Below are 14,518 nucleotides of genomic sequence, written 5' to 3'. Positions count from 1 at the left end.
GCCAGTCTTTCAATGAATACCCTCACCATTTAGGAGCCAAATCATATGGTAAAATGAATATTGTATGGCGTAGAAAAGGGTACATTCCCACAACATCTTCAACATCCAGTACTTCATCTTGTTCTTCGGTTGTGTCTAGTTTGCCGGATAGGACATATTCTTATCCTCTAGCAAGATCAATAGAAGATGATAAGGGAAATCCTTATTTGCCGGATGAGAAAACAAGAGAGGTGAAAGAATCCATTGTAAGTATATAATAAGTCTTTATTTCAATTTTGAATATATTTTGTTAAGTTTATGTATTGCAACCAAAGTTTTTAACTTGAAGTCTTTGTGTAGGATAATTGGAGAAAGCAACAAGCTGATGGAAAATTTGTTCCTAATAGGCATGATGATATCTTATCTCGTTCCCTTGGGAAAAAGGATCGTAATGGTCGGGCAATAGCATTTGGCAGTGGAATTGGCATTAAAGCTGTATGGGGATCCGGAGAGAGGCCTAGTGGCCGACGAGGTAGGGAAATCGGAGATGCTGAGCTGGAAGAATTAGAGGCAAGAGTAGCCCAGAGGGTACGAGAGGAGACTATGCAGGAGATGGATTCTAAAATGGATTCCATGGTTCAAGAGAAGTTTATGTTATTTGCTAAACAGATTGGTATTCAAATTCCAACTTGAATTGATGGAAATGAATAACATAGGTCGGACGACTCAATATAATCCTAGTAGTTGCCAATCAGTAGGTGATGATCCATTTGCAAACATACAGGTATCCAAAACTTTGTTATTTTATATTTTTTATCTTTTTTTTTGTAATGATTTATGACTGCGACATACTTTTAACTTTCTAACTTAATTTTATTTTTATTTTTTAATAATGATTTTTTTTCTATCTTTGTAAGGAACCGGTTACATGTCGGCTATCATTGTTGAAAATGACTATGAGAAAGTCATTGTCGCTGAAGGTACATATCATTCGGAGTTAATCCTTGATCATCATAGTAACCTCCTTCCAGATCATGTGAGGGTAAGTGTTGATGATTTTTTTGACGAGTTCAAAGAATTCTCGGTACCAGTTCCTTCTTCGGTCATCAAGAAACTTAAGCATGCTCACGGTACATTTACCCAATGGCCAAAAGACTTGGTTTCACTCATGCATGACAAGGTAAATTATTTTTGTAACAATTTACATATAGTTTGCCATACAAAATATAGCAAATTGTTGAATAGATTTGCTTTACTATTAATTAGGAATTCATATCAAATAAGAACGATGATAACAACAAAGCGGCAAAAGAAAACATGCAAGACAAAGGGAAAGTAGTTGAAAGTGGTCACGAAACAAAAGATTCCAACACCAATCAAAAAAAAGTTTTTCTTATGGATTATGTTTTGGAAAACTTGTCTCAGAAGTGTGGGTCTTTGAATAGTTTGTTATCATCATTACCCGAAGGTGAAACTATTAAGGTAAAGGTTGATGCTTGGACCTTTAGTTATGAAGATAGTAAGGACATCATTATCAGACGTGAAGATGTCAATCAACTTCTCACGGGAGCTTGGCTGAATATTTCAATTTTGCAAGTTTTTATGATGTAAGATATTCAAATTTCACTCTTCCCATATATACTTTATTACCATTTATAATGTTATTACATGATATATATGTAGGGCCTTGAGTGACATACTCGATACGGTGGATGTGGCTTCCATTGGATTCATGTGTCCGGAAATGATTTCAGAAACCTATTTGCATAGTGATGCAGATCGTATCCTACTATACACGACACATGTGATGGAAAAACAAAAATCTAAGCAGTTCATCTTATTCCCATACCATGAAAAGTATAAACTTTGAACTTGTATTTATTTGAACTTTGCAAATTGTTGATATTATTTTACACTTTTACAAATGTGTGTCTAATTTATTATGTAGGAATCATTGGGTTCTTTTGGTCTTATGCATGGCTAAGCATAAAGTCATCATCTTTGATTCTTTGAGGCAGAAGCGAAATTTAGCAATTAAGTTTGCAATGACAAAGTAAGTCTAGTTTGTTGTTAATGTCATGATTTATGTGTGTAAGGATAATAAATATGTTATTTGTTTCAAATGTGTAGTGTTTTTCGAAGTTTCAAGGCATTAAGTGGACAATCTAGGGGAAGTAAATTGACATGGCATTTGGGACAGGTTACCTTAATTTCTTACCCTAACTTTTAGTTTCTTAATAATTTAAGTATAGCAATTTAATTCAACTTATAAATATATTACATGTAGTTTCCTCAACAATTGGGTGGACGTGAGTGTGGATACTACGTCATGCGTTATATGTACGAAATACTTGAACATCATCATAGCAGTCAGGATCTTATTAAGGTATGAGCTGTCAAATATTTCATTTTTATTTGATAAATACAATTTGATGTTAGCTACAATCTTGAATTAAAACTTTCCTCTTGTATATTTGTTGTGTTGATAGGATTTTTCAATAACTACACCGTACACCGAGGAGGAGATAAATGAGATTCGAGATATTTGGGCAGAGTATTTTATATGTAATGTTGAACTTTAGATTTACACTTAGCGCATGTTGGAATTTTGTTTTGGATTATAGGCTTGACATGAATGATTTTGGTTAATTGGTGTTGGGATGATGAGTATAATGTCTATGATATTGAGATAGAAATTATTGGACATGTTGTTAATATAATGCCGTCATTCCCAATTTTATGGGTAGGCCAAAATACAAAGGAGACTGATAGGCGGTGTTTTAGGTCGTTACTAAGACACCTCTATCAAATGATATTTGTAGTCCTAAACATGCAACTAAAAGAGCATAGAGGCAAGTTAAGGGTCGAACACAGGGAAACGATTAAGCACCGCTATTTATCTCCTAATGTTAATCTAATTCGATCAAGAAGTATGGTGGGTAAAGTAATGACTAAAGGGGATAGAATAACAATCAAAACAAGCACTGGGGGAAGGATCAAACATGCTATGAATTCAACGGAATTAGGCATCGGAAAATAGGTTTACATGTAACCCAAGCAACTCATACAAGGCAATATCAAGAATACTCTCTAATCACCTATCGGGATTAAGAGCATTCCTAGCTAGCATACACTCACACTATCGTCGTAAGGCATACAAGCTAAGGTCATGCAATAATCAATCACCTAATGACTATTCCTAAGTCGCACTATCGTCACGATTTAGTTCACGTCATTCAACCACAACATGCATATGGCCATAAACATGGAGTGGCTAATAAGTATAAGCACAAGGAAGATTTAATCACAAATATTCCAAATTAACCTAGCCTAGCATACATCAAACTCAAAGCATATCTTCACCAAACCCCTAGCAACAAGAAACTACTCACTAGTCATAACTACAACTACAATCATACTAAGCAACATTATAACCAATGGAATAGTAAGAAAGACAAAGTTTTTATCAACTAAACTAACAAAGGTAGAAACTTTAATCATAAAAACAAGATAAAATAGAGAAATGTACCAAAACCTTCATTGAAATCCAAATAAAGAGCCATACATCATTCTATCTCCAAGCTTGACCATACATCAATGTTGCAAAATTACTTCTTCAAAAACTAAGAGTAAAACTAATGTTGATAGGCAATGAAAATTACACTAAAAACTATCAAGATTGTTCAATACAAAAGTGGCTAAAACAAAAAACCTAGAAAAATTCCTTAAAAGCTCTCCTCTAAGGTTTCTATGCTCAAATAATATCTCTATGATAGAATGTTGTCCCTAGTTAGCCGTTTTGCCTCCCCTTTTGTTAATTTGGGCTGAAACCGTGATTTGAATCAGCAGCAGACAGGCGCGCCCGCGCCTAACAATGGCGCACCCGCGCTTTAAATGATGGCGCGACCGCTCCTAGAAATGTGCGCCCGCACCAAAGTGGGTATTTAATGGTTGGTCTAGCTCATCAACGCGCCCGCGCTCAAGGGATGCGCGCCCGCGCCTAAAGGTGGCGCGCCCGCTCCTCTGGTGGCGCGCCCGCGCCATTTGTCTGTTCTGGATTTCTTCTCGTTTTGCCCTTGTTCCTTCCATCTCCGAATCAACGGCATACACCTGCAATCATGGAACAGGAAAGCAAGGCGTAATACATCGAAAGGGGAGGGGAGCATAGACTACCTAAACCGTATGAGTACACATTACACGCCACAAAGGTGACTACCTAAACCATATGAGTACACATTACGCGCCACAAAGGTAGAATACTCGAACTAGGTGGATCATAGCAAAAACATACTAAAATGGACCGAATTATTACTAAAACTACTAGAAAAGACTGTCCTAAGAGCGACATAAATGTCACTCATCAAATTCCCCCAAGCTAAACCTTTGCTCGTCCTCGAGCAAAGCTAAAGGCAAAGGAGAATGAGAAACGATTATTCAAACACAAGCAAAATAAAATAAAATAAAATAAATAAAAAGGGGGGCACGGAATTTACACTAACTCACTTTCGTAGGAATCACGGTTGTTTTAAGCATAAACAACAAGCCATTTAAACCTCAAAGTCGCCAATGAGGACGAGTATGCTCTCGTGGGGGTTCCAAAGAGTTTAACCCACAACTCTTGGCAACATGCTCAAAACAAACCCAAACAAAGGAGCAAATAAAGAAGAAAATCAACTAAAAGCACGGAATAAAACATGGAAATGAAGAGCATAATGAAAAGACATGCATAGATGGATGACAATCTTTCTAAGTACTCAGAGTAAGCACGTTTTTGGATGTCAATGGTTGATTGAAAATAAGTTATGCTAAGCATAGAGAACTCTAACATGCTCCACTCCACCCGCATTCCATACATTCTTACCGCGTTCCCTCATCTGGATTCAAATCCACCCTTCAAGGTAGCATCTCATGACTCCACGAAGGAGCCGGAACAAATGAAACAAGGGCGACCCAACATCTTACCAAGTCATGCTCTCTCCATATGCTTGAAATCTAGCTCCCTCCACCGACTAGTGACTCAACCAATCCAAGTCGAAAGGACTTTAAAAGGGGTTGTAATGTAAGCTAGGAGGTAAAGGTGAGGAAAAAAAAATATGAAAATTTGGTGGTAAATCCTAATTGTGAAGCAAAGAATGGCGCCAATTCTCGAAAACAACGTAGAATATCACCAATTTCCAAACAAAAATACATCTCCCCCAAGCTTTTTCAACACAATCTCCCAAAACTATAAATGAAATGCGTAGAATCTCTCCCCCAAGCTTGAATTGAGTATTGTCCTCAATGCGCAAACTAGGGAGGACACTACATCAAAAACTGATTACAAATTGGCAAAAATTTTATATATATATATTTTTTTTTTGTAGCTCATGTTGTTGTCAACCTTGGATTACTTTGGCCGTGCCTTTTATAACTATGGACGGCTTTTTCCGGAATTCACATTTGCCTTTATTAAACACCAAAAATATCGAAGACAACCTTACTTTCCATACCAAACAATCATCTTCCAACTTATCAAACCAAAATAACAACAAACTTTCTTGGCTCAAACTTCACACTTCTACGGGGGAAAAATGAAATAAAAGGGCCATTGGGTTTGTAAGATGCTAAGAACAAGGAGATGTAGGCTCAACATGGTTAGCAAGGGGGATTTGCAAATGAAATTATAAGGAAGCAACAAATGAAAAGCTAAACCCTAGGAAAGCAAAATAGTCATCGAAGAAAATGCCTTTGTCCTCCCTAGATATAGTTCGGTCGCGATCTCGGGTAGCTAGACATCAAGTTCTCGATCGAAGCATGCCTTGGTAAGGATCCTATGCCGCTCATACAATAAGTGTTGGAGGCTTGAACAAGAAAACTCACATCGGGTTACAAAAACTACCTTTAGGGCTTCAAATCCCCCAATGAGGGCAACACCTTCTTACCACAAACAAGTGAATTTGGGTTCGGTGGGCCTTACGAGTTCTAGCACAACTACCCTAGCATAGACATATCTTAGAGTCAACCAATGGCAATCCAAGAACGTGGAAACTCTTAATCCTTAGGAAGAAAGTCATTCAAGAATGCAATCCATCAATTATTGCTCACAATAAACACAAAATATACAACAATCACATGATTAGATTTGAGCAAAAGAAGAATCCTATACAAAACAAAGGAGTATAAAGGCAAAAGGCATGCAAGCAAATAATTCCCAATCGTCAAACAAGGATCGTTCGGCATCAATACCAACGATCACCAGATTCCGAAGAATCAAGAGCATACAACCTCGAACCATTCAACTCCAATCTAAACTAAGGCTACCCTAAAGCACACAAACGAAAAATAGAGAGAGAAAACAAAAAAAAGAAAGATCTCACCGAAATGACGCCCAAGTGAGTATATCCAAAGTGAAAGCATGCGTCCTAGAAGGGGTGAGTATCCAAATAAAGAGAAAATAAACTATAAACACAAAAGGGGTTAGTCCGAATGAAGGTAAAAAAAAATATGAAAGATAAAAAAAATGAAAAATGAAATTAAGAAATAGAATGCAGCACTCATTCGACTTTTTTTTTTTTTTAGAGGTTTTATTTTTGCTTCACTATAAACTAATCTACCCTTACAAATTTACTAGATCTACTCTAAATTCAATCATTACCTCAGAAATCATCGAACCATATATTCACACGTCGGTTAATCGCCATGTCGGCGAATACCAGCGATCATCATCATCATCATCGTCGTCAGGAGAAACGGGGGGGACGGACTCGCCGGTATCCATCAAACCGAGAGAAGCGTCCCCAAAGCAGCATCATCATCAGACACATCAAAAACTCAACAACCATATCAGTAAACAGGGGCAAAACCCAACGAAAGACAGGAGTCATGCAAATCAGCAGCAGCATAAAGGTACAAGTAAAACAATGAAAGACCGACAGGCAAGCAAGAATCCCAGCCGGGTCACTCCCTACCAAGAGTATATCTCCTACTCGTCAAAATAAGCATAGAAAAGCAGGGGAGAGAGATATACTCAAGGGACGTAGCCTACTGGCCACTAGAGTCAGGCTCACTAGGTGAGTCAGGCTGACGTGGCGGCTCGTCATAAGTGAAGCCACCAGGGGGGCCAAAAAGGCCCCAACCACCGTCAAAGCCCGGCGGCCAACCGTAGTGACCTCTGTAAAGATCCTCTTGCCAACTAGGCAAAGGATCAAAGGGAGCGTCCTCAGACTGGGAATATAGAGGGGCGGGGTGATCGGGATGCACATAGGGGTAAGAAGGGTCCCCTCTAAAGTCACACCCGCCGGGAACACGATAATCGTACTGCCCGTCCTCTGGGAAGCTGCGGAGCTCCCTACTAGGCTCGGAAGGACCTTTCCAGTAGGGGTAAGTGGGGAGATTGTCCCCCCCCCCAAGAAGGAACAGGGCCGTGCTGAGGCGGCCAATTAGGGTAGTACACGGGGGGAGCAATCTCTCCTCTATCCACAGCTAAGTCATAGAGGGACTATTGCTGCAGATGGTGGCCCTGCTGTGACTCATAAATTGCTTGCAACTGCCTAGCTATATCAGACAGCTGAAATGTACCTGTACCTGGGGGTTGCTGGGCAACCGGCTGTTGCTGCTGCTCCTGAACCTCCTCATTACCTATCCCTACCTCATCGTCCCCATCAACGTCGGGCACTTGCCCGATATCTCTCAAAACTCTCCACACATTGGAGGACTGACGCGTGAGGGAGGTGAAGTGAGGCTTAGGGAGGAAACAATGGTGGGCTCCTCTAACTAACCACCTAAAAGCATTGGGGTTTTCCATGGGAGTGATAAAATCAGAGGGGCGGAGTTGGTCCAAGTCAAGGTAAATATCCCCACTACTACCTACGGCCGTGCATAGAGGTAGAAGGTCAATGTATCCTAACTTGGTGGCCAATCTAGTGACCATCGCCCCGCAGTGTATATCCCCTGGCTCTTTCCCCTTTGCTATGGCCTGGCATGTTTGCATGAAGAGAAAACCCAAATTCAACCTCCTTGCATACTCTCCCTTTGTGGCTATCCACAGGCAAAGGACCTTTTCCTTAGTCAGCTTTCCTAGGTCCTGTTTACTAATGATAGAATACCCTAGTAAACGATGTAGGATCCTAAGGGCAGGGTGCCAAATCTCACTGGCTATGGAAGTCCGGGTGTAAAACTCATTTTTACCTGAAATGGAACGCCACCAAGCGTACTCACTATATTACCTAAAGCTCTAATAAAGAGGGTAGTGAATGTCGGCATCAGGGTGAAAGTCAAGGGCTCGGTTGAACTCTGCCAATGACATGGTGTGGGGGTTGTTGAATAGTTGGAAAGAAATTCGAAAGTCGTTATTTTCTAGACTATCCACTTGAAAAGACGAGAAAAACTCTAATGTGGGTTCTTGGTAGGTCATGAATGAGGAGTTTATAAATGACCCTAGTCGAAGGTTGTCAAAAAGAATCCACAAATCATCATTTATATCAAGTTTTATCATGTCTCCACGATGGTAGTGCCTAGAAGGTCGCAATTTACGTTTTTTCATCTCAGAGTATATGGAGGAGTGGATTTTGTTTAAGAATTTTAAGGTGGGTAAGGCATTGGGTTGGTCTGACTCTGGGTTTTGGGACGATTATCCCGACTTTGCAGTTTTTCTCTTCTTCCCAATCCTTAGACTCATGACTGCCCACCTCTCTTTTTTTTCTGTTTTCACTCCTTTTCAAAGCCAACTCCGGCTATTTCCACCCTTAACCTCCACAAAACTACAACGTACCTGTTCACAAGCAATAATAATCCAACCAACACAACGAATATAGCCTAAGATAATAACCAACAACAACAATTTCAACAGAATCCAGCAGTAATTTCAACAATAATCAATCGAATTTCGCTAATAACCTAGAATAATCAAAATCCTTGCTTAAAAATTAATCAAAAGAGAGTAATTAACGAAGGAAATTGAATACCTTTACCCTTATGCGAAAAATTGTTTTTTTCGGTGACAAATTGTTGAGGGTTTTGAGTAGCAAACGAGTTCGTCGCGGTTGGCGTTGAGGATGACTAATTGCTTGCTTTGATGATGAACAAACGGAGAAAATGAATGATTGAAGCTTGAGGATGATTGATTGAAGAGGATGGAAGAAGAAATGATCTTGAGTATGGTGGTGAGGAGCGGCCGCGAAGGGAGAGAAGGGTGATGTTGTGTTTGTGAGGGTTTGGGGAAGATTAAGGAAATAAAAGACGAACCGTATTTTTTTCTGAAACCCAGAATGGCGCGCCCGCTCCCGACGAAGGCGCGCCCGCGCTTAACCAAGCGCGACCTAGGCGCGCCCGCGCCAAAGAGAACGCGGCCCGCTCTTAAATTGCGATAAAATCGCTCCAACTCCCTGGAAATCAGACCAAGCTATTGTCGCGCCCGCGCTCCGAATAAGCGCGCCCGCGCCACTTTGGCATCGCGGGCCGCTCACAAATCGCGACAAAATCGCTCCTATTCTCTGGAATTGGGTGAGTATTAGGACCAAAGAGCAGGCGCGCCCGCTCCTAAAACAGGCGTGCACGCTCCTGCTTTCTGACGCGAGCCGCTCCTTAATCGCGCTTAAATCGCTCCTACTTTCTGGAATGGGAGCAATTAACATTCATATAACAGGCGCGCCCGCGACTAAACTAGGTGCGCCCGCGCCTTTCTGCTCTTGCGGATCGCGCTTCAGCCGCGACCAAATCGCGCTGAGGTTCTGTCTCTTTAGAGTATTCATTCGAGCATAATTACTCAAAATTCCTCATTTTTGCTTTACTCTTGTCTTTCTTTCCTCGTGGGCACACGCAATCACACCTACATAAAAATTGATTGGGAAAAGTGTTAGATGGATTAGTTAAAGCGATTTGAAAGAAAATAAAATCAGAGAGGTTAGAAACCGGGTTTCCTCCCGTAAGCGCTTCTTTAACGTCACTAGCTTGACATACTTCGCATGGAATCATGGTGACTTGAAAACATCAATGAGCGATAAATTTTCCGGCTTCTCAATTAGTTGACCCTCATAGTATGGCTTGAGACGGTGCCCATTCACTTTGAATGGAGGGTACTTGTTAGTGAATACCTTAACTGAGCCATAAGGAAAGACTTTGGATACTTGAAATGGACCGCTCCATCTAGACCTCAATTTCCCGGGGAAGAGCTTGAGTCTTGAATTGTAGAGTAGGACCTTTTGTCCTTCCACAAATTCCTTCTTGGAAATTTGAGCATCGTGCCATGCCTTGGTTCTTGCTTTGTAGAGGCTTGCACTGTCATATGCGTTCATTCTCAACTCTTCCAACTCATGAAGCTCTAGAAGTCTTTGCTCACCCGCACTGTGGAGATCAAAGTTGATTTGCTTGATTGCCCAATGCTTTCGGTGCTCCATCTCTATGGGTAAATGGAAATTCTTCCCATAAACAAGCTTATAGGGGGTAGTCCCTATAGGAGTCTTGAAGGCGGTCCTATATGCCCACAATGAATCAATGAGCTTACTAGACCAATCCTTCCTTGTTCTAGCAACGGTCTTCTCCAAGATGACTTTCAACTCCCTATTTGTGACCTCCGCTTGACCACTTGTTTGGGGGTGGTAAGCAAGGCCTCGCTTGTGCGATATACCATACTTTGAAAGAAGCTTGTTGAATGTATGGTGCTTGAAGTGTGAGCCTCCATCACTTATGATTTCCTTAGGAACACCGAATCTTGGGAAGATGACTTTCTTGAACAAATTAATGACCACCTTTGAGTCGTTGGTGGGAGATGCCACGGCTTCCGCCCACTTGGAAACATAATCAACGGCAACTAGAATGTGTCGGTTTCCTTGGGTTGAGATGAAAGGGCCCATGAAGTCAATTGCCCAAACATCAAAAATTTCTAGTTCAAGAATCGGATTTTGGGGCATCTCATCACGCCTTGATATGTTCCCCGTCCTTTGGCACCTATCACAAGTCTTAACAAATTGCCAAGCATCTTTGAATAGAGAGGGCCAAAAGAGCATGCATTGCAAAACCTTGGAAGCGGTCTTTTGAGCACTCATATGACCACCACAAGGGGATGAGTGGCACATTAAGAGCACATCTTGGAACTCTTCATTAGGAACACATCTTCTCAAAAGTCCATCCACCCCTCTCTTCAACAACATGGGTCCATCCCATATATACTTCCTTGCTTCATGCTTGAGCCTTCGGTGTTGTTGAGGAGTGAAATCCGGAGGTATGGCACTACAAGCCATGTAGTTCACAATATCCGCATACCAAGGCTCCGATTTTGCCTCAAGAGCGTATAAGACATCATCCATTAGGGCATCTTCAATTGGTAAACCGTCATCATGTATTCTTGCACCTCCCAACCTAGAGAGGTGGTCCGCTACCACGTTCTCGGCCCCCTTCTTATCTCTCATTTCGTAATCAAAGTCTTGGAGGAACAAGACCCATCTCAACAACCTCGGTTTGGCCTCCTTCTTGCCTATCAAATATTTGAGAGCCGAGTGATCGGTATACACTATTGTCCTAGAACCAATGAGGTAGGTTCTAAACTTCTCAAATGAATGAATAACCGCCAAGAACTCTTTCTCGGTAATTGTATAATTCCGTTGAGCATCGTTGAGGGTCTTGGACAAATAGTATATAACATGAAGTTTCCCATCCTTTCTTTGTCCTAGAACCGATCCAATGGCCTCGTCGCTCGCATCACACATTAGCTCGAATGGTAGAGACCAATCCGGTCCTTGGACAATGGGGGCAGTGCAAAGAGCCTTTTTCAACCTACAAAATGACTCATGACAAGCTTCATAAAATACAAATTCTTTATCTTGTTGCAAGAGAGATGTGAGAGGCTTAGCAATCAAAGAGAAATCTTTGATGAAGCGGCGGTAAAAGCCGGCATGACCAAGGAAGGACCTCACTTCTCTCACATTTGTGGGAGGAGGAAGCTTCTCGATCACATCAACCTTTGCACCATCAACTTCGATGCCCGCTTGGGAGATTTTATGGCCAAGAACAATGCCATTTTCCACCATGAAGTGGAATTTCTCCCAATTGAGCACCAAGTTGGCACTCTCATACCTTTCTAAACAACGAGATAAATTCATTAGGCACTTCTCATATGTGCCTCCACCAACGAGAAGTCATCCATAAAAACTTCCATTTCTTCCTCGATCATGTCACTGAAAATTGACATCATGCATCTTTGGAAGGTAGCCGGGGCATTACAAGGACCAAAAGGCATCCTACGGTAAGCAAAAGTACCGTAGGGACAAGTGAAAGTGGTCTTTTCTTGATCTTTTGGGTCAATTGGGATTTGGAAGAATCCCGAATAGCCATCAAGAAAGCAATAAAAAGCATGATTTGTAAGCCTCTCAAGCATTTGATCGATGAATGGTAATGGAAAATGGTCTTTGGAAGTGTTGGCATTTAATTGGCGGTAATCAATACACATACGCCAACCCGTAACAAGCCGGGTTGGGACAAATTGTTGCTTATCATTGACCATTACCGTCATACCTCCCTTTTTCGGCACTACTTGAACCGGGGATACCCAATCACTATGAGCAATTGGATAGATGATCCCCGCTTCAAGTAGCTTGGAAACATCTTTCCTCACAACCTCCTGCATGGAAGGATTAAGCTTCCTTTGCCGTTGCCTACACGGCTTAGCACCCTCCTCTAAATCGATTTTATACATGCATAGGGAGGGGCTTATACCCTTGAGATCATCAAGAGTATAACCCAAAGACTTCCTATGCTTTTTTAAAACACTAAACAATGAGGAGGTTTGCTCTTCCATGAGGTTAGCATTGAGAATGAACGGAAAAGTATCATTAGCATCCAAAAAGACATACCTCAAGCCCGAAGGTAGTGGTTTCAATTCTACCTTCGGAGCTCCCTTACCATTGGAGATTTCCTCTTCTTCTACTTGGAAGACTTCATATGTTTGGAGCGTCTCTTGGTCGAGGGTTGTCTCCTCTTTCTCATCAAGCATTTCCTCATATAATTGCATCTCCTTTTGATCACCTACCTCATTCTCATTCAAGAAAACATTCTCAAGTAGATCATTAGAAGCATGCATATGAGGGTATCTAAACTCATTCATCAAGTTTTCAATTGTATCTATTCTAAAGCATTCATTGCTAGAGGAAGGTTGTCTCATTACCTTATTCAAATCAAATTCGATAGAATCATCGTCAACCTTCAAGGTCATCTTACCTTCTTTGACATCAATAATTGCTTTAGAAGTAGCTAGGAATGGCCTACCCAAAATTATAGGAATTATTTCATCTTCATCCATCTCAAGAACATAAAAGTCCACCGGAAAAGTGAACTTACCAACTCTAAGGGGTATGTCTTCAACTTTCCCTATAGGCAATTTTGTGGACCTATCCGCTAGTTGGAGGGTGATGTTTGTAGGTGAAAGGTTTCCCACATTAAGCTTTTGGTAGACCGAAAAGGGCATTAAGCTCACGCTAGCACCTAGATCACACAAAGCCTTCCCCAAATGAGTCTCATTGATGGAACAAGGGATGGAAAAACTACCGGGATCTTGAAATTTGGTTGGTAGCTTACTAGAGAGAATAGCACTACAATTTGCGGTTAGGTTAACAGTTTCAACTTCTCTCCTTCCATTCAAAAGGTCTTTTAGGAATTTAGAGTAGTGAGGCATCTCTTTCATAGCATCCACAAAGGGTATAGAAACATGCAAGCTCTTTACTACATCTAAAAATTTTCCGAATTGGACATCAAGCCTAGACCTAGCAAATCTTTGGGGAAAAGGCAACCTCTCATTCCTAGGTTGGAGATTAAGGGGTAAAGATGTTTGATCTTTGGTGCTCTCCTTTTCGGGTTCCTTCTCTTTCTCTTTCTCACCCCTCTCATTCTTTCCGGCACTTCCCTCTAGAATCTCATTCTCTCTTGATGACTTATCCTCAACCTCAAGTCCTATCCTCACATCGGGACTCTTCTCAACATTTAGATCACTCTCAAGGATCTTCCCACTTCTTGTAGTAATGGCATACATAGACTTGGGGTTGACACCTTGGCTAGGTAAAGAAGAAGATGAAGAAGGGGAGGACGAAGAACTTGATTGGGCAATTTGAGAGATTTGGGTCTCAAGCATTTTCATGTGTGCCTTGATTTGTTTCTTTTCTTCCTCTTGACTCTTATTATGGTTTTCTTGATTTTTAATGAAATTGTGAAGCATAGTCATCATAGGATCCGGAGGGGCTTCTTTTTGGAGGGGTTGAGTAGGGGGAATTTGAGAATGGGGCCTTACTTGGTCAAAACCGGGGGGTCTACTATTTTGTGAGAAAGTAGAAGAATTTTGAGGTCTATTACCCCCGGAACCCTGATTGGAATTAAAACGTTGTTGGTTGTTGGAATAGTATTGTTGGTTTTGATTCCAATTGGGCCTTTGGTTTGAGTAGCTTCTTCCATTGTAATTGGAAGAGTTTCCCCTACCTTGCCTTGGTTATCATAACCACCACCACTTTGATTCCATTGATTTTGATTCCAACCTTGGTTTTGATTCCAACCACGGTTTAGGTTTTGATTCCAATTTGGC

Source organism: Chenopodium quinoa, unplaced genomic scaffold (assembly GCF_001683475.1).
Source record: "Chenopodium quinoa cultivar QQ74 unplaced genomic scaffold, ASM168347v1, whole genome shotgun sequence".
NCBI lineage: Eukaryota > Viridiplantae > Streptophyta > Magnoliopsida > Caryophyllales > Amaranthaceae > Chenopodium > Chenopodium quinoa.
The sequence above is the reverse complement of the archived record's forward strand: the minus strand, read 5'-3'. Positions refer to the sequence as shown.